We start from the raw sequence: 26220 nt of genomic DNA on the forward strand, positions 1-26220 counted from the left end.
AAGTCACACAGACCAGGGATGGATTTTTAACAAATAAAGGAATAAGGTTTATTTAAACAACACACAGGGAAAAATAAAAGGATCAAGTGAATAAGATACAGTAACGTGGCTTAGTCTCAATCATACATACACACAGTTTGGTTCACACAGAACACTTAACTTGAAGCACAGACCCTGAACCTATCAGTTCTGGCTAACCATACAGACACCTGAACCTATCAGGTTGGTACTGACTGACACACAGTAGTACCCTGTCTGACACACAGACTCCCACTCAAGCTTCTTCTCTCAGCTCTTCTCCAGCGTCTTCAGCTTCTCCACACAAGCTCCACATATATATACAGTACAGCCCCTCCTCCTGATGTCCCGCCTTCCACTCCCCATAGGATGGAACTTTCCCTCCAAACTCATGACAGACAGGTAACATCAGTGCTGTATGTAACACCTCCCCTCTTTATAAGTTGTTTTGTAGGGGGAAAGCTAAGGTGCTTTTCTCCAAAAAACAACCTGGACCCAAAACAAACAAAAACAGTCATATAATAACATACAATACCATACTTACTTATACTTACACTCTATTAGGCATTTAAACATTTACCATTAACAATACATCAAGTTACCTTTATTCATACAAACCAACATGTTTAATAAACAGACACATTTGACTTTTTGTCATCAAAATATATACATAGTCCATGTTTCTTTCGCCGTCTTCATTCTTCAGGTCTTCTTGACAAGGCGTCAGCAACACAGTTCACTGACCCTCTGACCACCTTCACTTCAAAGTCATAGTCTTGCAGATTTAAAGCCCACCTCATAAGTTTACTATTGTGGGTTTTCATTGTCTTTAACCATTGCAGTGGTGAATGGTCAGTGCACAGAGTAAAATGTCTTCCCCAGATGTAAGGCTTGGCATTCTGGATCGCGTAGACTATGGCCAGACACTCCTTCTCCACGGTTGCCAAATGTCTCTCACCTTTCTGGAGTTTCCTACTCAGGTAGGACACTGGATGCTGGTCACCATTCTCATCCTCCTGGCAAAGAACTGCTCCTACCCCGCTGTTAGACGCATCGGTGTAGATGATGAACTCCCGGTCGAAGTCTGGAGCACGCAGCACTGGATAGTTGATGAGGGCCCCCTTCAACCTCTGGAACGCCTCCTCACAGTCGCTGGTCCACGGGATGCAGTCATCAGCCTTCTTCCTCGTCAGATCGGTCAGCGGAGCCGCAATCTCGCTAAACCTCGGGATGAACTTTCTGTAGTAGCCCACCAACCCAAGAAATGATTTGACTTTTTTCTTGGTGTTGGGTCTGGGCCAATCACGAACAGCTTCTATTTTGGCCTCCAGGGGTTTTATCACTCCTCCCCCTACCATGTGACCCAAGTATTTTATTTCTGGGCTACCCAGCTGACACTTGCTGGCCTTTACTGTTAGCCCTGCTGCACTTAACCTCTGCAGCACTAACTCCAGGTGTATCAGGTGATCTTCCCAGGTATTACTGAAGATCCCTATGTCGTCAATGTAGGCCACTGTAAAGTCACTGAGCCCTGCCAAGGTCTGGTCCATCAGCCTTTGGAATGTGGCTGGTGCATTTCTGAGACCAAAGCTCAGAACTCGAAACTCATAGAGACCAAAAGGGCTGCAAAAGGCGGTCTTTTCTTGATCCCTGGGATCAATTCTTAATTGCCAATATCCCTTTACCAGGTCCAATGATGAGATGAACCGACAACCCCCTATGGTTTCAATCAGGTTGTCTAGCCTGGGCATTGGGTAGGCATCAGGAGTGGTTACGCGGTTTAATTTCCTGTAATCAACACAAAACCTAATGCTCCCATCAGGCTTGTCCACAAGGACTATCGGAGAGGACCAAGGACTAGAAGAGGGGACGATTATGTTCTCCCTAAGCATCTCGTCCAGCTCCTTCCGCACCTTGTCCCTATAGGGTCCCGTTACTCGGTATGGGGATACTGCCTGCGGGGGTGCATCCCCTGTGTGGATCCGATGCATCACTCCCTTCACTATCCCCGGCTTGTTGGAAAACACCTGTTGATATTTAATAAGCAGCATTTTTAGTTCTTGCTGCTGGTCTTGGGTGAGTGCAGGACTGATCTTTACCTCCTCTGGGTTGTATTTTACTTCCCCTCTACCCTCCCAGAAGGGTAATTCAGCTTCCTCACTCTCAGCTGCTTTTATCGCAAATAAAACCCTCTGTTCCCCTCTGTAGTAGGGTTTTAGGGCATTCACATGAACCACCCTCCTTGCTTGGTTCTCCTCCTGCTCTATAAGGTAGTTCAGGTCTGACATCTTGGAAATGACCCTATATGGTCCTGCCCATTTGAGCTGCAGTTTGTTCTCCCTGCAGGGCCTAAGCCAAAGCACTTCCTCCCCTGGGTCAAAGTGCCTCTCTCTAGCTTTGTGGTCATACCATGTTTTCTGTCTGACCTTCTGAGCTTGCAGGTTTTCTGCTGCCAGTTCTAGGTTTCTCTTTAGGTCATTCATCAAGGTGTCTATGTCTGTCACAACGTCTTGTGGGTCATCCTGGGTGATCTGCTCCCAATTTTGTTTGATCAAATCAAGGGGCCCTTTCACCCTTCTCCCAAATAAAAGTTCAAACGGACTGAACCCGGTACTGGCTTGTGGCACTGATCGATAAGCAAACAAAAGGGATTGCAGCTTCTGGTCCCAATTGTTTGGATTCTCTGCCAAGTAAGCCCTAATCATGCGCATTAGAGTCCCATTGAACTTCTCAGTTAACCCATTACTTTCAGGGTGATAGGCAGTGGTTTCCTTGTGCTTAATTCCACAGATTTGCCATAACCGTTTCATGAGCTTCGATGTGAACGATGCGCCCAAATCTGTGATTATTTCTGAGGCAAATCCCATCCTGGACATATACCCCACCAAGGCATCTGCCACTGTGTTAGTTTCAATGTTAGTCAAGGGTATGGCTTCAGGGTACCTCGTGGCATGGTCCACAATGGTGAGAATGAACCTGTTCCCCCTCTTTGTGGCCTTGGGCAAAGGTCCCACAATATCCACCCCTATGCATTTGAACGGAGTGTCAATCACAGGCAAAGGGCACAACTTTGCTTTGGTCCTGTCGCGGCTATTCCCCTGCCTTTGACACACATCACATTGTTTACAGAACTCTTTGATCTGCTTCCCTATTTCAGGCCAGTAAAAATACTGTGTGATTCTCTGCTGTGTTTTGTTCACCCCTAAGTGCGCAGCAAACATGTCAGAGTGCCCCCTTTGTAAGATCATGGGGCGATACTTTTCAGGCACCACTAGCTGACTTCTGATTCCATCTCCCCCTTTTGAGATATTCCTCAGGGTCTCTCTATACAAAATCCCCTTTTTCTCTAGAAATCTCACTGGGGTTTCAGGTGCTAGCTGGGCGTCAGTCACCTGTTCAAAACACTTTTGGAGAGTGGCGTCTGCCTTTTGCTCTTGGCCAAATCGGCTGTCTGTGGTTAAGGTTTCCACCACAGCTTCTGAACTCCCCCCACCTGCTTCCGTCTCTGGCTCATCATTACCCCCCTGAACTGTCCCCGTGGTGGCTTGTGAACGTGTAATCACTAGCACCCGTTTCACATGTTCAGCCAGGTCATTTCCCACGAGCACGGCTGCTGGCAGAGTCGATGAAATCGCTAGCCGCCAAACTCCCCTCCAGCCTTGAAAGTTCACAGGTACCTCCGCTACTGGCAGTGAAATCACCTGCCCCTCAATCCCTGCTACCTTCATGCTCTCATTTGGGATTACATATTCCCTAGGAATAATATCTGGATGGCACAGGGTCACCTGAGAACAAGTGTCCCGCAGCCCCCGATACTGATGGCCAAGTATTCCTACGTCCACCCCTGCTGTTTCAAACAACTGAGAATCTGTTCTCACCAGTAGGCAGCGCCTGACCTCTACAAGAGGACCATTTTCCTCAGCCTGATCAGCAGATGTAGCTGTTCCAGATTGAGTAGCCATGGCAACAGGCTCCCTCAGTGACAATGAGCCTTGCTCTTTCTGGACACAGAACACAGCTTTTGGCTTGGTTCCACTCGAATCCTGAGGCACAATTCCTTTTAGCTGCTTCAGTTTCTCACACTCTGAGATTAGATGGCCCTTTCCCTGACAGAAATAACATTTTCTGCTATATTTTGAGTCTTTCTCATCTTGTTTTGGTTTTCCCTCCAAAATCTGAGGTCTTGGTTTCATGTCTGAGGGCTTCCCTTCACCATGGGCCCCTCCCCCTTGCTGGCTTTTCCCTGGTCCCTGAGAGTACTTGCTGTAGGTTTCTTTAGGTTTCCCCATCGATTTCCCCTCACCCAAGGGCTTTCTTATTTGGGAAATAAAATCTGCGATCTCGGCTGCTTCTGCCACAGATTTCGGTTTCCTTTCCCTCACCTGGAATTTCAGTTCCCCATGCAGGACTGAATAGAACTGTTCCAGCGCTATCAAGTCTTTGAGCTGCTGAAAGGTCTCTGTCCCCTCCTGAGATAGCCATTTCTCTAGCAGCCTCACCAATTGGGCCCCCACTTGGGTAAAAGTCTGCTCTGGTTTCTTGGTGATTGACCTGAATCTTTGCCTCAGCTGTTCCGCATTTATCCCATGTCTTGCAAACACCAGTTTTTTAAACTCTGCAAAATCTTTCATCAGTTCCTCTGGCATCTCTGAATAAACTTCAGCAAGGCTGCCACTGATTAAAGATCGCATGATGGTCATCTTCTCAGTTTCCCTTACTGAGAAGTCCACAAACGCTCTTTCCACTAGGGAAAAGAACACCTCAGGACAATCTCCCTTGTGGTACACAGGGAATTTCTTCAGGTCAGCTTTAGACAATTGGCCTCCCTCAGAATCCCTATTGTTATTATTGTTCTGATTCATCAGTTCCAGTTTTCTTAACTCAAACGCCATTCTTTCTTTTTCCAGAGCAATTTTCTCTCTCTCCCATTCAAATTGCCTTTGCCTTTCCCTTTCCTGCATTTTTTCTCTCTCTAATCTTTCCTCCACTTCAAATTGCCTCATCCTGAGTTCATGCTGTTGGGCTATGAGCATTTTCCTGAGTTCTGGGTTCTGTTCTCCCGTGCTGTCACCCTGCACTGAGCCAAATTCATCCTCAGAACCTTGGTCAACCTGGGGGTCTTTCACTTCACCCATTTCTGCCATTTGGCTTCGAGTCAAGGGCATAATCCCCCCCCAGCACAGGCTGCTTTCAAAAGTCAAGCCTCAAAATAAAGCGACCACTTTTTTTTTCTTTTGCCTCAGAACCAGCTTTCTCTATAGATTGCTGCTGTTCTTCAGCACTAACTTGCAACTGTAGCCAGCCGGAGTCCACCCCCCTCTGCTAGGCCTCTCAGCAGGCAGGATAAATCACTTCTACTTTACAGTTTTGCCTCAGCTTTTTCCCGCCAAAACAGGCTGCCTCAGAGCTCCCTAATCTAGCCCCCAATCTGAGGTTACACGTTCTTCTACTAGTGCACCTCCCCGTGAGGCACACCTAGAAGATTACCTACGCGCTCTCAGATTGTCCCTGACTAGACCCCCCTTGCTCTGGGCACACTTGCCAAGGCTTTGCTGGACCGCTGGACAACTGGACCAGTCGTATCCCACCCGCTGGACACCAATCAATGTGACAAACCCAGACCTACTGGGATCTGCCACACGTTAACTAAGCTGCCACCAACCATTCCCTATAAGAAGTCACACAGACCAGGGATGGATTTTTAACAAATAAAGGAATAAGGTTTATTTAAACAACACACAGGGAAAAATAAAAGGATCAAGTGAATAAGATACAGTAACGTGGCTTAGTCTCAATCATACATACACACAGTTTGGTTCACACAGAACACTTAACTTGAAGCACAGACCCTGAACCTATCAGTTCTGGCTAACCATACAGATACCTGAACCTATCAGGTTGGTACTGACTGACACACAGTAGTACCCTGTCTGACACACAGACTCCCACTCAAGCTTCTTCTCTCAGCTCTTCTCCAGCGTCTTCAGCTTCTCCACACAAGCTCCACATATATATACAGTACAGCCCCTCCTCCTGATGTCCCGCCTTCCACTCCCCATAGGATGGAACTTTCCCTCCAAACTCATGACAGACAGGTAACATCAGTGCTGTATGTAACACACCCGACTTGGGAGTTTCCTGGTGTTGGAACAAACTGGCATTGATTGGCCCAGTGATAACCTTTCGGACACTGGGGGCCTTTTATAGAAGGGTGTTTATTATTTTGGGGGGTTGATCTACATTCCTGTCTGAAGTGCCCTTCCTTGCCACAGGAAAAACATTTACGATCTCAGGAGGGGTTTAAGGAGGTAGCCATGGCTGTGGTCAAAAGCTGTGTCTTGTGAGTTTCTGTTCCAATATTCTGACATAATTTTAGCATGACAGCAATGTCAGTCTCTGGTTTACTGTAAATAGCCTGAAGGGCCATTTTATAATCCATGTTAGCATTTTCAAATGCCAGCTGTTCCATCAAAATATCAGCAGCCTCAGTATTCACCACCTGCCACTCAATCGCTCTTTGCAATTTGTTAATGAAAGACATATAGTCCTCTTTAGGACCCTGACAAAAATTGGCAAAAGACCCTAAAGGGGTGCCTTTGTCTGGGATTTTTTAACCAGGCTGCTCTAACAATGTCACCCACTTGTGCCAATCCCCTGTTAGTGATGGGAATCTGCTGTGCCATGGTGACAAAGAGTCCATCTCCATTTAACAGATCTGCAGACACAGCAATATTGTTTTGTAAATTATCCATGGCCAGAATGGCAGCGGAGGCTCTCCATTCCTGCATAAATAGTACATATTGTGCAGGAGTGAGCATTGCTTTAACCAAGACTTTCCAGTCAGCTGGAATAAGATTTCCATTTCCTTGTAAGCCATCAACCAACACAAGAGTAAAACTGCTATGGAGACCATTTTCAACTACTCTTTTTTCAACTCTTTAAACATGGCATGGGGAAGACTTCATGAAGACGGTGTCCCTGATTGTTATGAACCACAGGACAAACAGACATAAGGGGGAGGGCAGTAGCAACATCCTCCGGGCTTACCTGGGCCATAACATCAGATAATATCTGCTGCATTGCTGAATGAGAAGGGGGAGGGGGAGGAGGAAGAGGAGAAGGGGCCGTTCGAAGAGTGGCAGGAGCTGTATAGGAAGGAGGATTGTTTCTATTTTTATGGAGATCTGGTGGCTTACAGGGTGGCAAAAATGGAGGGGCTGTTGAAACGTTAGCTAAAGACTGGGCTAACAAAGGGTTCCCGATCTTTGAACTTGTGTCCCGGCTAAGATGTCATGTATGGAGGACTTTAACTGGAGCAACGGGGTCTTTTTGCAGTTTATTCCCAATTTTATCCCAATCTGAAAGCTTAAAACTGCCCCCTTCCAGATATCAGGGACAATAAGTACCTATTTCTTTCATTAAATCCTCTACTGAAGCAGATACATCATGGTGACCTTCTTTATGGAGCAAATAAATCAAGTCCTTTTTATGTTGAATTTGAAGTGCTGTGTTTCCCATCTTGAACTAGTAATACTTACTGGAATCCAAAGAGGATGTGAGGATGTGTCTGGAGCCTTGCCAGGCGAGCTGAGCTGCTTTGATTGCCTCAGGCAATGTCCCTATTTGGGCACCAAATGTGGGTGATCACGGAACAAACGAAGGCTAATTGCCTTAGAGAGAGAACAAAGGAGTCAACAGTGAATGTCTGAGCCAGTGGAGCCTACAGGCAATGCCCTGAGAGCTCTTTTATTTACTTAGCATGATTACATAGTATGTTGTTAGAATTCAGATAGGATACTAGTTACCTAATCGCAACTAGGATTGGCTAAAATAACCCTTTGATCTTATGCTCGACCTCTAAGCAAAAGGGCAGTGTTTTATATATATAGATATATAGTGTTATACAGATATAACACTGATAATGACTTCAAGGAGGGAGGGGAAAGGAGGAGGAGGAAGAAGGGGAGAGGAAGCTGCTAACAGGAACGTTTGTTTCCTAGCATACAAATGTGAAAGTAAATTCAGTGAATTTGTTATGACAGAAATATAAAATGTTATTATAAGTAAGGAGAATACTTCAGTTTCCCATCTTACACATTGTAATTCACTTCATCAAATTTAATTTCCCTCTTTTCCCTTTCAGTTTTCCTCATGTTAAGCCTCAAAAGAGTCATTCTTTTGGTAACTACTGTGAACAGCAAATAACATAAAGTGATCTTTTCTATGTACATTCTGGCCAGTTATAGAGAGATTAATAGGACACATTACACCCAGACATATTTGCAAGTAGAGTTTTTGCCCATTTGTCCTCACAAATATTTCACCCAAATGCACCAATGAGGAGAACATATGTAACCATCTTGGAATCGTTTATAGCTATTGGCAGCCTGAGCTTCAGTATATGCAAGCCCAGCTACCTTTTCCTTTTCCTTTTCTTTTTGAATAGCTCATTGTGTTCCATATCAACCATAATTATGGGTATTGTTGTTGGCAGGGAGAGAGGCAGCTGCTAGGAAAAGAAATATCAAGAATTCTATAGTCCCTCTCCTTGTTACTTGGAAGAAATAATTTGCTGACAAATTTCACATCAGTTCTAGTAAGGGCCAGTTTTAATCCTATAGCACTGATGTATAATGTATTAATCTTGTAGCATTGATGAGGTACTGTGGCAATGCCATACAATACCTTTTGTTCCTGTCTTATGGACTGGTCTATGAAAACTTCTGCCAAATAAAATTTGTGGTTCTTTTAGGTGCTTCAAATGTTTTTGATGCAACAGGCTAACTTGGTTCCCCTCACACAGCCGTCTTTTACAGCTGAGCAGCACGTAAGATATAAAAGAAACTGAAGGCTCTTGAACTTTTAATCAATGCCCAATGCTTAGCATAGTAAATTAAACTAAAATAGGCCCAATCGGTGGTGATTTGGTGAGTCATCTCCTTAGCAAGCTATCTACTGTGCTAAAGTAAGTTCTTACTAATGTAGACCAATTTTAATCAATGGAACTTAGAGAGGAGATGGCTCATTAAATCCCCATTGATTCAATGGGCCTAGTCCAATTTACTATACTAAGCAACAGGATTTTGGCAAATGTGTGTTAGACGATACATGGGATGTTCATGTACTGTAGTATCTTAAAGTAATAGACATGAAGCCTGAGATGAATAAGCTCTCATATAGCAGAATTCAGCATTCTTCTTCTGCTGTGTTCACACAGTAAATACTTCCTGCAACTTCCTCTGGACTGTTGTAAGATTTAACTCATCCATTAGGACATATCTTTGGAGAGTTAATATTAAAATGTATGCAGATTACATTTGTAAGCTAGCAAATACAAAACTCATTCTTGTTTATCTCAGCAGTACAATGTGAAAGGCAAACATGTACTCACACCTAAGCCATCTCCTGTCAGTCATTCCAAACCTCCAGCAAGACGTTCACACCGAGTTTACTGGCAACCATCCAATATTTCTTCAGTTCTGCAAGAGGTTACTGCCTAGAAAGCTGATGACAACAATACAACCCATTAGACAGTGACTGAAATTCAATAGTAAGTCACAACTAGAGTAGACCTGTTGAATTAGTGGAATTTTCAGAGGAGTTTAAGTCATCAAATCCCCACTGATTAAATGGGCCTACTCCAGTTGTGTGACATATTATGAATTTCAGCCACTGTAACAAAGTATGGGAAGCAAATCCTTCCTTGGGTGCGGTTTCTATAACCGACATTAGGTTTCTTTAGGTACAATGATAAGCCTATTTTGCAGGCTCACTTCCTATGCTGTAAACTACTGCCTGTTGAATGCTGCTGCAGCTCCAGTGGAGCAAAGTTTACACCATTCATGCATCTGTGTACCCAGCTAGGGCTAACTTCAGTTACTAGCTCCAGCTAGAGTACACTTACTTTATTTATTGGCACTGGTTGGTTAATGCTCACTGTGTAAGTCTTACAGAGTCAGAGGGTCTGTTCGCACTGTTAGCAATTGGATTTCACCCATAAACTCTTTTTTAATGTTAAATTCATGATTAAAAAAGCCGGACCAGACCTACCATTAGGCAGAGTGGTGTTGCCACCTCAGGCACCAGATGCCGGGAGAAAGAATTTTAGTTAAGAACTTTCCCACATATATAATTCAAATAAATAAAGCGTTTGAAACTCAGTGTTTGTATTTGATATAGAGATGGGCATGAACCACAGTTCGGCAGTTCAGCCTGGTTCTGCATGGCACTCACACATTTGTTCAGTGGGCACCGCATGTTTCCCTCCCACTGCCCCCTCCATGAGATCATCTACTCACTGGCAGCGGCATATCCTTCCCTCCTCCACCTCCTCTGGTGGCTGCCCAATCGGATGAGGAGGTGGCGGAGGAAAGCCCCCAGTGCTGCCAGTGAGTGAATGATTGCATGGAGGGGTAGAGGAGAGAAGTGTGTGGCCCCTGCAAAACATCTTTGCGGGTGCTGTGCCAAACCAGGTCAAACCGCCAAACCACAGTTCATTCACCATCTCTAATTTGACGACGTTCTTGCACATTAGAAAAAAGCCTTCTCAGTGGCTACTGGCAGGCTTTGGAATGCCCTGCCCTGAGAAGCCAGATTGGCTCCCTCCCTCTTGCCCTTCGGTCCTTAGGCAAATCCCTTCCTCTTCTGGCAGGTTGTGTAAGCAAGAACTCGGAAGTCTACTTATGAATTTTTGATATTTTAAAATGTTTTAAGCGTTGTTTTAAATCTGGATTAATATTTTAAATTTATAGTTTTATATGGTATTTTAAACTTATTGCTGTCCAGATTTAATTGTTGTGAGCTGCCTTTGGTCCCCTTTGGAAAGAAAGGTGGCATATTAATTAATTAATTAAAGGAAGTCAGTTCATACAATATCTTGCTAATGTCAATTTCTTTTCTATGTCTAGTATAGGCAGGCCAGTGCTGCTAGCTCAGGATTTGTTTCTTGCTTTAGCATGTATGCAGACTGACTGATTTCCCCTCTCCTCCATCCATTTTACATTTTATGTTAGGTTGGGTTAAATTGGTTGGTTGGTTTTGTTTTGTTTTGTCCTCTGTTTTGCTTGGACTGTTTGATTACACTTCATGGGGTATGTTATGAAAGAACAGAAGGAAGGATGAGCTGGGCACTGGCTAGTGGAAAGGAGGACCTTAGCAGGTGTGGCAGAAATCAGGCCCCATCTGCTTGGTATCAGGGAAGCAAGGTGATTGGCTGGGTGGTGCATGTGGGGAGTGTAAGTGAAGAGAGAGGGAGTGTGTGGCTGGGCTGTTGGGTTGTAATGGAAGAAGAACTGGAGCTTAGATCTGTTTCCCAAGTTGATGTTACTTTGTAATAAAGTGGTGCCTCACAGGACGAATGTAATTCATTCTGCGAGAATCGCTGTCTTGCAAAAAAAATATCAAAATTTATTCATATTGAGAGGCATCGGTCTTGGGGGAAAAAACCCCATCTTGTGAAGCATGGCCATAGAAGAAACCATCTTGTGAGGCACCATAGCGATCACAAAAACCAATCATCTTGAGGGTTTCTTGTCCCGTGAGGCATTTGTCTTGCGAGGCACCACTGTAAATTGAATGTCATTTTTCATTCTTTAACCACTGGGTCTAGTGTGGTTAACGGCTGATGTCAGGAAAAGCTGTTTTAAAAAGTGACAAGAACCTCCATGTACAAAAGCAGTAAGTCTCTTAGGAAAGGCTGGTTCCCTTATGCTATCTTTGTGAATGGTCAGACTCAGCATCCAAAGGGTTGCTAATGAAAACAGGCTAGATAGGCCTTGGTCTAATCCAAAAGTGAGGAATCTGTGGCTCTCTCATCATTCCCAGCTATTGACTATGTTGGCTGAAGTTGATTGGACTTGTAGTCCAACAGTATCCATCCAGAGGGCCACACGTTCTTCATTTGTAGCTGAACCAGAAAAGAAATTTTAATACAGTGGTGCCTCGCTTACCGATCGCTCCGTTGAGCGACGAAATCGCTTTGTGATGCTGTTTTTGCGATCACAAAAGCGATTGCTTTGCAATGTTTCCTATGGGGAAAATTTGCTTTGCGATGATTGCGGGGAAGCTATCATCGCAAAGCCCCCATTTTCGCACAGCTGATCAGCGGTTCCAAAATGGCCACCAGGAAAAAATGACCGCCCGCTGTTTTGCCTCACTTTAGAGGCACCGAAAATGGCTGCCCATATGGAGGATCTTCGCATAAGGTTAGTTTTTAAGCCCATAGGAATGCATTAAACACGTTTTAATGCGTTTCTATGGGCTTTTTAAAATCGCTTAGCGATGTTATCGCTTTGCAGCGATTTTTGCTGCACGAATTAACATCGCTAAGCGAGGCACCACTCTACTCTTTGGCACCAATCCTTTAGTCATAATTAAGACGCACAGAGGAAAAATGGAACAAGTATACAATTAAAATTTGTTTTACTCCTTTTGTTCATTGTGACCTCTTCTTCCCACAGCTGTGCCCATCTATAACTATTTTTTCTGTTGCTTTGGGTGAAGGACATTAGAAAGGGGACAATTCCCATATCTGAATTTCAGACATTTTATGTTTTGGGTTGCTCTAGTTTCATTTCTTCAATCAACCTTCTGAGTGGCAGCCCAATTTATTTTGTAACATATGATTATTTTATTCTGATTGAAAATCTGCAGCATGATTCTAGTTCATATAAACAACCGAATGCTCGATTCAAAACCAAGTTATTTTCAGGGGCTGTCTTTTTAAAACCACCTTCATAGACCCCCCCCCCCCAAAATGAAATTATAGTGAATAAAAGAGAAAAATAATTTGCCTAAAGATTGGCAAAATGTAGTTTTCTTTCTCTTCTCCTATGTTCTCTCTTTCATGTGCCCAAACACACACACAAAGATGCATGTAAAGCTTGTGGTGCTTCTGCTATAGCAAAAAGTCTAATCTGATGACAGACAGAGAGGAGATGTTTAGGGAGAAAGCCCAAACAATATCAAAAGGGTAATTTATGGTGCTTTGGCAAAAGTACTAGGCTAATTCTATCTTCATACCAGAGAGCCGGTGGGAGAGTTTAAATTAAAAGTTGAGAAGATGATAGATAGATAGGCATCTGGACTTGGGGAACAAAAGGCCAGATTATCATTTTGGAACTGAGCTGTAAATTGATCCAGCTTCACTGTGATCAGGTGTATATGTAGGGAGTTATGTCTTCTAGAAGTTTCAGAGGAAGACTTAATTTGCTTGGCTCAAGGAGGTCATCCAAGACTCTATAGAACAGATGGCAAAGTTAGTCAAATCCCTCGGTTTGGGGACTGACTGCATCGGGGGTGTATCTAGAGATGCAGCACAAGTTGCTTAAGAATTGGCACTTTGTATTAGCTCAGAAACCTTGTTGTGTTTGTCTTTTAGCTCCCTCAGTATTTTGTTTAGGCTAAGATAGCTTTCATATTTGATTCTTGTGTCTATTGTCTGTTTGGCTTCTAAACCATTAAAGTATTTCCTTTTCAATTTCACTTGTCGTTTCTTGTTCTTTATGTAAAATTTAACATCTCTGGAAGCTTGGTTTTTAATTCAGTTTCTCAGGCTAGAATAGCCTGTGTGAACATTCATTGTCATTTTTCCAACCTGATTGTGTACTGCAGCTGACTGGGGTTAGGCCATCCACCATGTTGCAGGAGGCTAAGCTGCAAACTGTGCTTGCCCAAACCCCAGCAGCCACTCAGCACCATTTTGCAAGCTCAGGTGGCTCCCTGAGGCCTTCACGCTCTTCAGTTTCCTGGCTGCCACTGTCACTCATGTCCTCCAGGGAGGAAGAGCCACAACTGCCACCTACCATCCTTTCCTCTACACCTCCTCCCACCAACAAAGGAGGGCCTCTTCTACGACCCCACTTTCTCCTTCACCCACCTGGCCAAGAGGTTACAGCCTTGCCCTCAGACCCCTTTTGGGCTACAAACCGCATAGCAGTGTTGATGCACCCCACTAATCTCTGGACACACCTCTCCCGATAATGATTCCATCCAGCTACAGCTATCCAAAGAGGTCAGCGTGGGTGCTAGGCAAGCATTTAACACTTCTTTTCCTGGCTCCAATGTCAGTAAGGCTGTGATGACATCACATCATTCATCTACCTTGCCTCTTCATCACTGTAAAGGAGGAATGTTCCTCCTCCTTCCAAGCTGCATAGGATCAGCAGAGGCAGCAATAGCTTCCCCTCCCCCAGAATTCAAAGCAAAAAAAGCAAAGCGTGCTGCTTATATACCGCCCCATAGCGCTTCAAGTACTCTCTGGGCAGTTTACAAGTTAATTATGCAGGCTACATATTGCCCCCCAGCAAGCTGGGTACTCATTTTACTGACCTCTGAAGGATAGAAGGCTGAGTCAACCTTGAGCCGGCTACCTGGGATTGAACCCCAGGTCATGGGCACAGTTTTAGCTGCAGTACAACAGTTTAACCACTGCACCACTAGGCTCACCACCTCAAAAAATAATCTGTTAAATATTTTCATTTTACTCATTCCAAATTAATTTTACTTAATCCAAGTGAAACAAATGTGATTTAATTCAATAAAAATTTAAGTTTTTCTATAATTAGCTATTTTAATAATTGATCTGTAGTGCCTACTTTGTGCCCCTGTTTGAATTATTCCTAGGGCTGGTACCACATTCTATTTCTGCTACAGTCTTCTTTCTGTTCCTTCAGCTTCTTTGCACTGACTAGCTTAATTAGTAGGGATACAGCAGTGAAAACACACAGAAAGAAGTGTGTTAGACAGATGGAATAGTTTGCCGTCCATTTTCTGCAGTGCAACCCATTATGTGAATTGATGGCAATTTAAAACCAAAATAACTAGATATATCACCTTATTTTATAACAAGGGGTTTGACACTTCATCAGCTAGCTTTTTCAAACAGTTGCATCACAAAGTTATTGTTGGGGGGGGTATCAATAGGATGAGTTGAGATGACAGCATGATGAAAAGGCAACTTTCCAGTGCAAGACTTTTAAGCAATACACGATCATTACTTCCCAGAAAGAACCACTGTGGGTCTATAAGTATGATGGATATAACAGCATCTTCATCCTAGGAATCTAATCCCATTATATTTAATGGCTGTTATGCATGCGCATCAAGTGGAAAATAGTCCACTACTCATGCATTTGCAGATAGCAAATTGGGCATTTCTTCTCATCTTCAATTACGACATGTCTGCCTCAACAGGAAACAAAACCATCAGCAATTTATAACATTAAGTTTTATTTCTTGTTGTTTATGTCTTCCTTGGAATTTTGAGAGGAAGGTGTTCTTGCTTTCTCACCGCTAAGGGATTCAACAATCAGTCTTGGATATTACAAACTTTACTACATAATTTATTTTATTTCAAAGGTCCCCAATTATAGGCACTTGCCCTGTGCTCTGGGACAGGAAGGGAACAGAATAACTGGGGTGGAAATGGAACAGGACAGAAAAAGCTTCATGACCAAGGCAAGAAAGGAACTCAACAGCACAGTTTATTATGGGGAAAAACTGAAGCAGCCCAGAGGCTGAAATCCTTTTGTGCAGTTACCCAAATAGGGTAAGTTTTAGATGTGATTTACCATAAGTTAATCAATCTTTGCATGCAATGAAGTCACATAGCTTGGCACGCAGCACATAATGTCTATGGAGATTTCTTAGTTTTTGTTCACATCTAAAAGTTATGACATTTGTGTAAGTGCACAATAGGATTTCAGCCAAAATGTTTTTTAAGGGTCCAATGTTTTGGCTGAAACAATGATGCCTTGTGACAGACAGAATAGAATTAGTCAGTATGAAATATAAAGTTGTCTTTCTTTTCCTGTGTATCTCTATTTAAGCATTTCTAGGCCATCTTTAAGGCATGGCCTTCAAAAGGCCAACTAAGATAGCGTGCTTGCCAATGCCACACAGAAAGAGACCTAACATGTAAAATGCACTGAAATAAATTACATTAATTAGAACAGACCAGGGATTCACAGCCTAGTTCACAGATGGGAAGCAGGCTAAAACTAGGGGTGTGGAAAATTATGTTTCAGGTCCTTTTTAATTTTTAACCATCCAAAGTTTAAAACTTTCAAAATGAAAAAAAAAACCCTACTGAGTGGAGGAAGAAGAGGGAGGAACTGAAATTGACACATTCATTTATCAAGAAACAGAGCTTAACTTTTAAAAGTCAGATTTTGCATTCCCCCCTTATTTGTAAGGCATAAGGGTTGTGATTAGAGATGGGCAGGAAACAAACTACAAAGCAAAACACCCAACAAATCAGGCCATTTCATGGTTTTAGGGGGGCATTTTGGGAAAACATATTTGCCCAGAATGAAACAAAATGCCAAGCTATTATAGGCATTGGTGATTTGTTCATGGAATATAACTCAGCTATCCCAAATCAAATCTTCACCAAACCTGGGCTCTCCTCCACACACCCTCTAAGTGTGGCAAAGATTGTATTTGGGATGTCTAAATTATAGCCCCCCAAATTGGGTGCCCCAGAAAAGCACTCTTTAGCAGCTGCTAAAGAGCACTTTCTTGGGGGGACCTGCTTTGGGGAGCTATAACTCAAATGTGCCAAATCCAATTTCGCAAAATTTGCAGGGAGGAGGAGAGTCAACTGTAAGTTTAGCATCTCTAACCCAAGCAGGGACCATTCTACTGCTCCCAGAAGTCCTAAATCATACAAACCACACAATGGTTTGTTTTGTTGAAAAGTTCATCAAAGTTTGTGGTTTGTGAATAGTGATGAACCCCAAACCATCATGAACTGCCTTTATTCTGGCTGTTGCCCATTTCAAGTTGTGATTCTTTTTGCTGAGAAATCCCTTATCTTTAACATAACATCTTTAATGTACATGTCAGTCAGATACAACAAGATCCTCTCCATGCTTAGAATTCTTGCACTTAGTAAAGTTGCCTAGTGCAGATGTGTGAGAATTTTGCTTTAATTTGTTTTGAAGAATGTATGAAAACTGACTAATTATATATGCAGGACAGAAAGAACATGAACTTTTAAACATTCCAATGTGAGGGAACAAGATTCACAGATTTCTCCCATTCCTGGGCAAAACCGTAACACACAGATTGATTTGAAATGCACCACACCAGAAATATTATGGCAAGAAGATGGCTCGGAGCTGCCACATTATAAAAGCCAGCTTGGAGTCCTGTGTTGCATAAATCAAATGGAAATGAGTCTCATAACCACTGAAAGAAACTCCACTCTATCATGTCTTTGAATCCTACTGGTTTTCACAGCAGACAAATGAGCAGGGTCTATGGAGGACATTTTACAAAACAGGCAGGGTGGTGCAAGTGAAAGCAGCCATTAAAATAATCTGCATTTCTTCATAATTACTTGTTTACAACAAATTTCATGGATCTCAGTGGTGGTGGGAGATCTGGAAATTTTGTTTTGGAAGAAGATGTTTTCCTTAGCCCGACAGATGTTCTTGTTGGCCCTAATGCTGCCAGCAGGAACAGTATATCATGGATGGATGATGTATTATAATAATAAAGGCAACAAAACAATGGTCCCATCCTGAATTACAAAATTAGTTGTCATTTCCTCACTGGCAAGCAGAAACAGAGCAATCCAGATATACATTAAATGACTACTTCATTTGTAGACTTTGGTGGGGGACTGCTTTCAATTCTGGTGACCACACAAATATGCTGGGTGGTTTTGTTGCTAGTTTCCACCCCAGCCTCTCAATCCAGCCTGTTTCAATCCTTGCATGACAGTCCCCTCCCTTTGATACTACCCTTCTTCCAATCCCCAGCTCTTCTTTTATGGTCTGCCATAAAACCACTGGGACTGTTTAAAGTGTCGTGCTGCAATAGGGAAAAGGGGACAGTTTTCCAAAGTTCTCCACATATGTGTACAAAAATATAGTACACATGTACCATAGAAACATTGTAGTCTGCTGAGTTCATCAGAATTGTTTTGATTTTAATAAAGAAAAAGGTATTTCAGAGTTACCAAGGAGAAAGATTGTGGGGATGGATATTCCTGTTGTCCTAAATCATGATGCCCCAACTTATGACATCACCAGAAAACCACCCAAAGTCACTCCTCCTGGACCTTTTGTCGAATGAAACAAATCTTTTGTCGAATGATCACACAGGCAAAACACCATTCATATTGTTGCAGTTAAGAAAAAGCAGAAGCCCCCCTGAACTGGAGGAAAAATCCAGATTGGAAGAAGAAAAGGGTAGGCTGATTTGTATTGGCTTTTACATTGTATGATCATTGAAAAATACTTTGAATTCACCCAAGCCAATTCCAGAACAAATTGTGAAGTATTTTCCAATGTACCTGCATGCTAAGTTAGGATTTCAAGGCAATTATCACACTAAAATCAAAATACTTGAGCACACCTCGGTTGTACCTGAAATATGAAAATCATCACTTTGGACTTGGAAGAGGAAAAAAAAATAGATAAATAAATGCACAACTCCCTAATTAGCCCCAGCAAAAGGTGGTATGTTTTTCTGTGCTTTATTGCTGTTTGATTTTCCCAAGTGTTGTGAGTGGTGGAAACTTGTAGTTGTGTTTTAAAGGAAAAACTTGACAAAACTGCTGTGAGGCAAGGATAGTGTCCAGAAGCAAATTATCTGCAATTCAGTGACTTGGGGACCTGAGTCCTTCTGGCAAATAATTGGCAGGTGCTTGGTCAGCGTTTTCTGACTTTCCTGATCATTAAATCTCCCACTGACCCAGGCACTGTATTTAGTGAAAAGTCAGCCAGCCTGATCTATACACTAATTATCCTGGAGGGTTTTCCTTTATTCCAGTTTGAGGTAGCCATTTGCACCTGACAACCTGCCTGGAATGCTGACATGTTGAGCTGGGTATGTGTATATATATATATATATGTATAAGTGAGAAATTAGGCACCTGAAGCTTTTCCTCTCACTCTCCCTTTCTCTTTGGCAGGAAACACTGCACTGGGGAAAATTAACTTCCTTCCATGCCAGGTTGCAGTTAAAGGCCCGGGAAGAAGGCAAATATGCCAAGAATTGCTAGCAACACTAGTAATTCTGCAGTCTGGGGTGCCAAAATGAACAAAGTAATGGCCACAGGTGTTTCAGAAGTGGATATGAGAATAATGTTATGGAAATAAGATGAAAATGCCACCATGTTTCAAAATTGTTTTCTTCATCCTGGAAATGTGAGACTATAAGTTCTCAGAACCCCATGTCGTGCTGGAGAAGAGCTTTGAGGATACCCTGTACTGTCAGAAAGACAAGTAGATCCTAGATCAAATCAAGCCTGCGCTACCTCTGGAAGCAAAAATGTTGAAATTGAGGCTGTCCTACTTTGGACACACAATGAGGACTCAGGATTCTCTGGCAAAGACAATAATGCTGGGAAAGGTGGAAGGCAGCAGGAAAGAAGGAAGACCAAATACAGGATGGATTGACTCCATAAAAGAAGCCACAGGCTTGCGTTTGTGAGAGTTAAGCAGGGCAGTTGAGGATAGGACATTTTGAAGATCCCTTATTCACAGGAGTTGCCATAAATTGGAGGCGACTTGCTCACACACAACAACAACAGCAACATGTTCAGAGAGGTTGGGGCCTATTTTTGGTTGTTTTCAGCCTTACAGAGCTGGCTGTCTTTCAGTTTGTATAGATTGGGATTTGGGATGGCCAGTTCTATGTTCCATAGCAAGTAGCAGGCGATGGGCCTGGATTTGAGATATGCACGTTGCCACAGAATGTAGTCCTTCACCTCTGACAGTAACTGCCAATAAAGGGAACATGGATTCCTATAGTTAACACATTTTCCCACTAGTGGTGTGATTTCCACAGAGATAACATGCTTCAGCCACCCAGAGTGGTCGACCAGACCAGATGGGCGGGATACAAATCAAATAAATAAAATAAATAAATTCATCAATTGGACTTGCAAGTTAAGCCTGTGTTCACCATCCCAAAACCAATCACAAAATGAAACATGAAAAAAATGCAAGAAACTCTTACTATTTAGTTGGTGTGAAAAATCATGTGCTGTGACAGATTTCTTTTAGCACTTGAGGGAGAACCTCTTCCCCAAAACAAACAAATAAAAATATAATTTGATTTGATTCTATATTGCTTGTAATGAATTTACATGCCCCAGACGCTGTTAATATAATTTTTTTTCATTAAATTTCTTTTCTTGTTCTTTCTTTTTTTCTTTTTGTACACATTTTATAACTTATACGTATGAATCACCATATTGTTGAATGTATTGTCCTGTGGAGTCTTGTGGGGTTTTACGTTTTCATTTGTAAACCACAGACAGTAGTGCTCACACTAAAGAATAGTATATAAATCAAACAAATAAATAATTAAATATAAAATGGGATTTGGAAAGGTTTGGTTAGAGAACAGAATAGCAATATACAAGTGTTACAATTACAGCACAGTCAAATGCATATCTATAGATATCTAAATGGATAGGGGCTTACTTGCAGATAACACACATAGTACTGCAACCTGAAAAAGTACTTTCTAAGTGATAGGGCAGAATTGACGAACAGTAAAGGTCCATGGGGTCACAAAGAGTCGGACACGACTAAATGACTAAGCAACAACAAAGATAAAGTAGCAACTCTGTTAATATAAGCACTTCATTTTAATTTGTGAATAAAAACTAATGGACCGTCCACTCTCTTGGGATTATTGTACCTTCAAGAGGTTTTGGCTGTGAGGGACTTCCTGGACTGGGGTGAATGTCAATCAATTTAGCAGCAGCCTGTGGTTTCCTCTTTGCCTCAGAATTTCGAAGCCAGCCATGCCTTCAAGTCTTCTTTTCCCCAACTTTTTAGTCAGGCAGTCTGTGTGGACAGTTACAGCCATGTACAGTGGTGTCCCGCATGACAACAATAATCCGTCCCATTGAAATAGCTGTTTAGCAAAGTCATCGTCTTGCGAAAACTGTTTCCCCATTGGAATGCACTGAAACCCGTTTAATGTGTTCCAATGGGGAAAAATCATTGTTGTTTTGTTAAGATTGACCATAGGGCAGGCTGTTAAAATGGTTGTCCTGCAAAGCATCGGTCACGAAAACATAGGGAAGCCATTTTGCGAAGCCGCCGATCAGCTGTAAAAAATTGTTGTCTTGCGAAAAAACAGCCCGCAAAGCACACACCAAATAATCGTCCAGCGAAAATCACCCACTGGAATCACTGTTTTGCGAATCACTACAGTGATCGCAAAACCTCATCGTCATGCAGATTTGTCATTTTGTGAGGTTGTCTTCTAGCGAGGTACCATTGTAGTCAGTAAGCAGACTATGAAGCTAGTTAACCAATTAAGCTTTGTTCATCTAACCATTTAATATTTTTCTACACAGTGCTGTTTGTTTTGATCTATGAAGAACTTGGCATGAAAAGGGACATTTTATTCTTTCTCTTACCAGTGTTTCTGAGTGAATTATTGAGCCAATAAGTGCCATTGAGGAGAACTAAGTAGAGATGGGGGTATTTGTATATGACTATCCCCATGCAGTTGAACTTAATGAGAGTTCGCCCCCTGGGGCCAGGCCGTCCACTCACACGTCCATGGCAGTAACCTCACTCATCCTTCCAGTCACTCCCAAAGCCCCGCTCTCTTCCCACTTGATTGGCCACTGCAGGCAGGGGGAGGGAGGATGAGTCTCCTGCAGGGTTGCCGAGAGATAAGAGAGCAGGACTGATTGGAAGGATGAGTGAGGCCGCCACTGCCAGTGGACATGTGAGTGGACGGTCCAGCTCCAGGGGCCAGACCTTCATGAAGTCCAGCTGCGTGGGGACATTCATATACGAATACGAATACCCCCCATCTCTAGAACTAAGTAATAAGCTGCCATCTATTGAGATGAGACTTGAAACTAATTCTGCTCTGTAGGTCCCTGAGCTTTTTTTTACTGTGTTGTTAGAAGCTTTAACCCACAAAATTCCCAGAATCTGCCAATACTATCCTCATCTGTGACAGGGTGGTCCTTCTCAGCTTTAGAGTAGAATTCTTAGTCAAAGCTCAGACCAATAAAAGCTCAATAAAACTTTTCCCAATCTCATACTCGACAGATGTGCTGGACTACAACTCCCAACATAGCCTCGCTGGCTGAGGATGATGTGAATTGCAGCTAAGGAGGATGCCAGGTTATGGGAGACTGTCCTGGAAAGAGTATTTGCCTTTGTCATTGGCCCAGGAATTACTAAATTATGAGCTTTTGTTTCTCAGTTGCTCTCACTCAGATTTTTTAGAATCTTCTTTATAAACCAAGCAATTCAATGCTTCAGAAAAAAACCCCAGTGTGAATGTGGGATACTGTCCTTTTGTATCCATGATACAAAACACCAGGAAATTGTCCTACATTGCTGCACAATATTGCACCCATGTTGCTAGCAGCCTGAATGCTGACAACATTAATAGCAGTAGACAAGATGGTCTATAGGATACCCACTTGTGGCCCACTGCCATTCACAAAGTGACATAAAGCAAGGCAAGATCCCAGGAGTTGACTCCTTTTTTTCATCAATTAACCACTTCTTCCCCAAACACAAAGCAATTGTCAGGATTGTTTTTCTAACAAGTGTGAATAGTTCTAAGCACAAAAGCATATCCTGTTGACTGTTTGGTGCTGGTCCTAAGTCCAGTTTCAAATTATTTTTATTTCAGCTACCCCCATTTTTAGCTGCCTTCTAAAATATTGATTTGCTCTGTTGCGCAGTAGCAGTGATAATTTCCTTCACAGGAGAGAGGGGAAACCTCTGGAGATCTGAAGGGGTAGATTCTGCCCTTCCACAGGAAACCAGAGGAGAAATCTATACAGACAATTTGGTTTTGCATTGTGCAACCACATATTAAAAGTGGCACGAGTCCGTGTTTAATTTTTACAACTGTGTGGTTGCTTCATAATTACAGACAAGGTTTAATGTTCTGCAAATGTGTTTTATAAATGCAACACTACCCTCCCCCAAATCCCTAAAGCAACATTATTGCTGTGCAATTAAAGCTCAAGAAATCAGCACATTCCTTTGGATGTTATTAGAAAGAAGAATTAGGATGTTTGTATCTGACTTTTTGCAGAACTAGATTAGAGAAGGAAAAAAATGCTTAATGTCGCATGAACAAGTGAAGAAGAAAAAACTAGCAAACTTCCATTCAGTAATCTTTTCTAAAGAGGTAATGATGTGTTTCTTCCATTAATAGGGTGCTCATTTTATATCCATACTTTCCAAAAGACCTACACATCTAGGACCAGGAGAGAGGAATAATCTTGGGTGGCCCTTATTGAATGCCTGGAATATTAACTAGCAAAGATCACCATGTTCAGCCAGGAGAACAGAAGAAGAACATCCAGCTGCAGTTAAGTGTGGACTGCAGATCAACTTTGTGAAAGAGATGGATTGGGTTTTGCCAACCACAAACGACCTGCTAGCAAATAGTACAGTCTTAGCTGCCCTGATTCTAAGATCATCTTCATATCTGATTTGGGGGGGGGGGAGATGTTGGCTGATTGAGATAAAAGGGACAAAGGAAGTTGCTTTGTACCAAGTAAGACCATGGTCTATCAAGTTCCGGATTATTTACAGTAGCTGAGACTACAGCTACTGTTTTAAAAAAATCTGGAACTTGATAGATTGATTGGCCCTACCAAGAGATTCTGGAGAGTGAACCTGGCATATTTTGACAAATCAAAAATGAACAATATCAGACATAAGCAGAGCTTTCCTATGAGCCTTTAGGACTGGGGGTGGTTGGGGTGGGGTGGGAGATATTCTGCAGTGCACAAATGGTAAACCTGTTTTGTTCCATTCTGGAATGAATATAACTTGGTTTCGCCTGCTATCTGTTTCCTGATTTATTTATTTTTTTAAAAAAGAAGTTAATCAACCATGACCACTTGCTAATCCCAGAATTTTTATAATGTGCATTTTCATAACCACTCAGATGAATCATCTTGAATTGTTGAAACTCCTTTCAATATTTATGCCTACAAGAAGAAAACACTAAATCTTTGGGGTCCCAACACAAATTTGTTTAGAAACTCTAATTGAACAAAAATTATTTACTGGGAAAAGAAAATACAGTAGGATCGGCTCCACCCACCCATGGGCAGATGCTGGAAAACATGGTCAGTAGCAAATGCTAAACTCAGCATGGTCTTTGGCTCCATCTAGTGGTCAGTTCTGGTAATTTCATCTTTAGAAATAAATATTTCTAGGATTTTTAATATTTTCAATATTTTCATACTGTGGATAAATGAATCAGTGGATAATGATCCCACACATAAGGGGGGTTCGACTGTACAATAAAGGCAGCATCAGTTTTTTTTCATAAATGATAATTCTGATCTCTATTTTTCTCCTAATTTCTCTTCAGTCCTCTTTCAAAAGGCATTTGTGATTTACTGAATACAACTGGTAACTTCCTCTCTGTTAGATAAAATATTTCATAACTTTCAAGGGATGAGCATGCACATTGCTGTGTGAACTCAAGAATCCACCAAGCTGTGCACAACAGCAAGGCTCTTGTCCTATTCATTCTGTATAAAGAGTAATTTGGCAAGTTTGGGGGAGGATGGTCTTACCCTATTGGAGTGCAAAAGGCTGGAATCTCTCCATTTATACAAGTTTTCAAGCCAGTCTGGAAGCCCTGCTTCCATAATAGCTTATTGTCTTGTCCCAGTTTGAAGTTGGTTAATCTGCATTGAAAGAGATCGGCTTGCTTAGTAATTCCAAGCACAGGAAGATGTACATGTGTGCATTTTGAATAATGCACTTCCATTCTTAATCAGATGTATAATTTTCCCCCTTATGAAATAAAAACCCCACATTCCCACTTTATAAGCTTGGTTCCACACCTAGGACCAGATCCACAGAGCTGTACTGATACTAGTAGGAAGACTTCAAAAATATGTCTTTCTTATCCACATATATATAGGACTTGACGTTCTTAAGTTTATCAGGATCTGATTTGAGATTGCAGCTGAACCCAAGCAAAAAGAATAAATTGGGGAAAGCAAAAGTGTCACAACAGATGCAGTATTCCATTGGAGATTTACAAGCAGCATATTTTAATTATTTCTTGTTTTCCAGAATAATTAATTGCTTTGAAACCCCAACAGGATCTGTCTAATCACTTTCTGTCTTTTGTCCTCATTAATTCTCCATCGTTTTTAAATATAAGAAACTCTGCCTTGACACCCATGGTAGGAAGAGACAGCTGGTGTTATTATTCAGAAGTCTATTTAAAAAGGTCTTGGAAAAGAGTCTGAACTAAACATTCATATACAAAAATATTTTATGTGAGTTTGGAGAAATTGCGGCTCATTAACATCTTGATGAGAAATACACTTGCCACCAGTGGGGGGAAAAAGGAGGTGGTCATAGTGTCACCCATCAATGTTGTTGTTTTTGTTTTTAAAAAGATGCTGATCTCAGCATACTTGTTAAAATAAAAAGACTATGGGTAAGAGTATCAGACATGTTATATTTTACATTTTATCTTTAGCAATCCTTCACCCTTTCGCAGACTGGCTAACTATGGTCAATACTGTACTTACTGCAGAATTAATTGGACAGATGTATTTCTCCCTGGGCAATACATTTTGAATTTTCAGAATGCCTCTCATTATTATTTTCCGGTTTTCTTTTGCCTGGGAAAAGGCATGTGACTCTTCTAGGTTGCAGAAATTCTAGCTGTTCTGCGGAACAGAACATTCTGTGGAATATCGTAGCTTTGTACATGGCTACGAAGCAACCAACATGAATTTGACACAACTACGGGAGGCAGTGGAAGATAGGAGGGCCTGGCGTGCTCTGGGGTCACGAAGAGTCGTACACGACTAAACAACAACAACGTACATGGATATCAAAGCTTATTACCTCACTATGGTATTTTTATAGTGGCTGAAGGGTTATATAATATGGCAGAAGCCCTGCTTTGGTCGTAGAAGATTAGACATGCAGCCCAAATGAAATATATCCCAATAAAATTCATTGGACATGTTGATGAAACATTCCACAGCCAGAGCGTCAGGGATATATCAGTGACAAACCTCTCTCTTCAGAATACTTAGTTTATAGGGGGAGGCAAAGCTCCAGCCAGAGGGACTAATCCAGCCTACAGTGGCTATGGGTTGTTCTCTTCAAGCTCCTCTTATAGATGGTTGGAAGGCAGGAAAGACACCTCTTTACTGTTGTGCTGAAATGGACATAGAGTTGTACTGGCCATTAGAAA

At 42.1% G+C, this 26220-nt stretch overlaps 1 long non-coding RNA gene across 1 annotated transcript in view; it reads left to right on the plus strand.

Moving 5' to 3' along the window:
• The window catches only part of LOC140706349 (uncharacterized), a 61180-nt gene extending 36517 nt beyond the window's left edge, over positions 1-24663 (plus strand). The window contains exon 4 of the long non-coding RNA XR_013544596.1: positions 18155-24663. This is a non-coding gene — a long non-coding RNA (uncharacterized LOC140706349). The remainder of the gene's footprint in view (positions 1-18154) is intronic.
• The last annotated feature ends 1557 nt before the right edge of the window (positions 24664-26220 follow it).

Source organism: Pogona vitticeps, chromosome 4, assembly GCF_051106095.1.
Source record: "Pogona vitticeps strain Pit_001003342236 chromosome 4, PviZW2.1, whole genome shotgun sequence".
Lineage (NCBI taxonomy): Eukaryota > Metazoa > Chordata > Lepidosauria > Squamata > Agamidae > Pogona > Pogona vitticeps.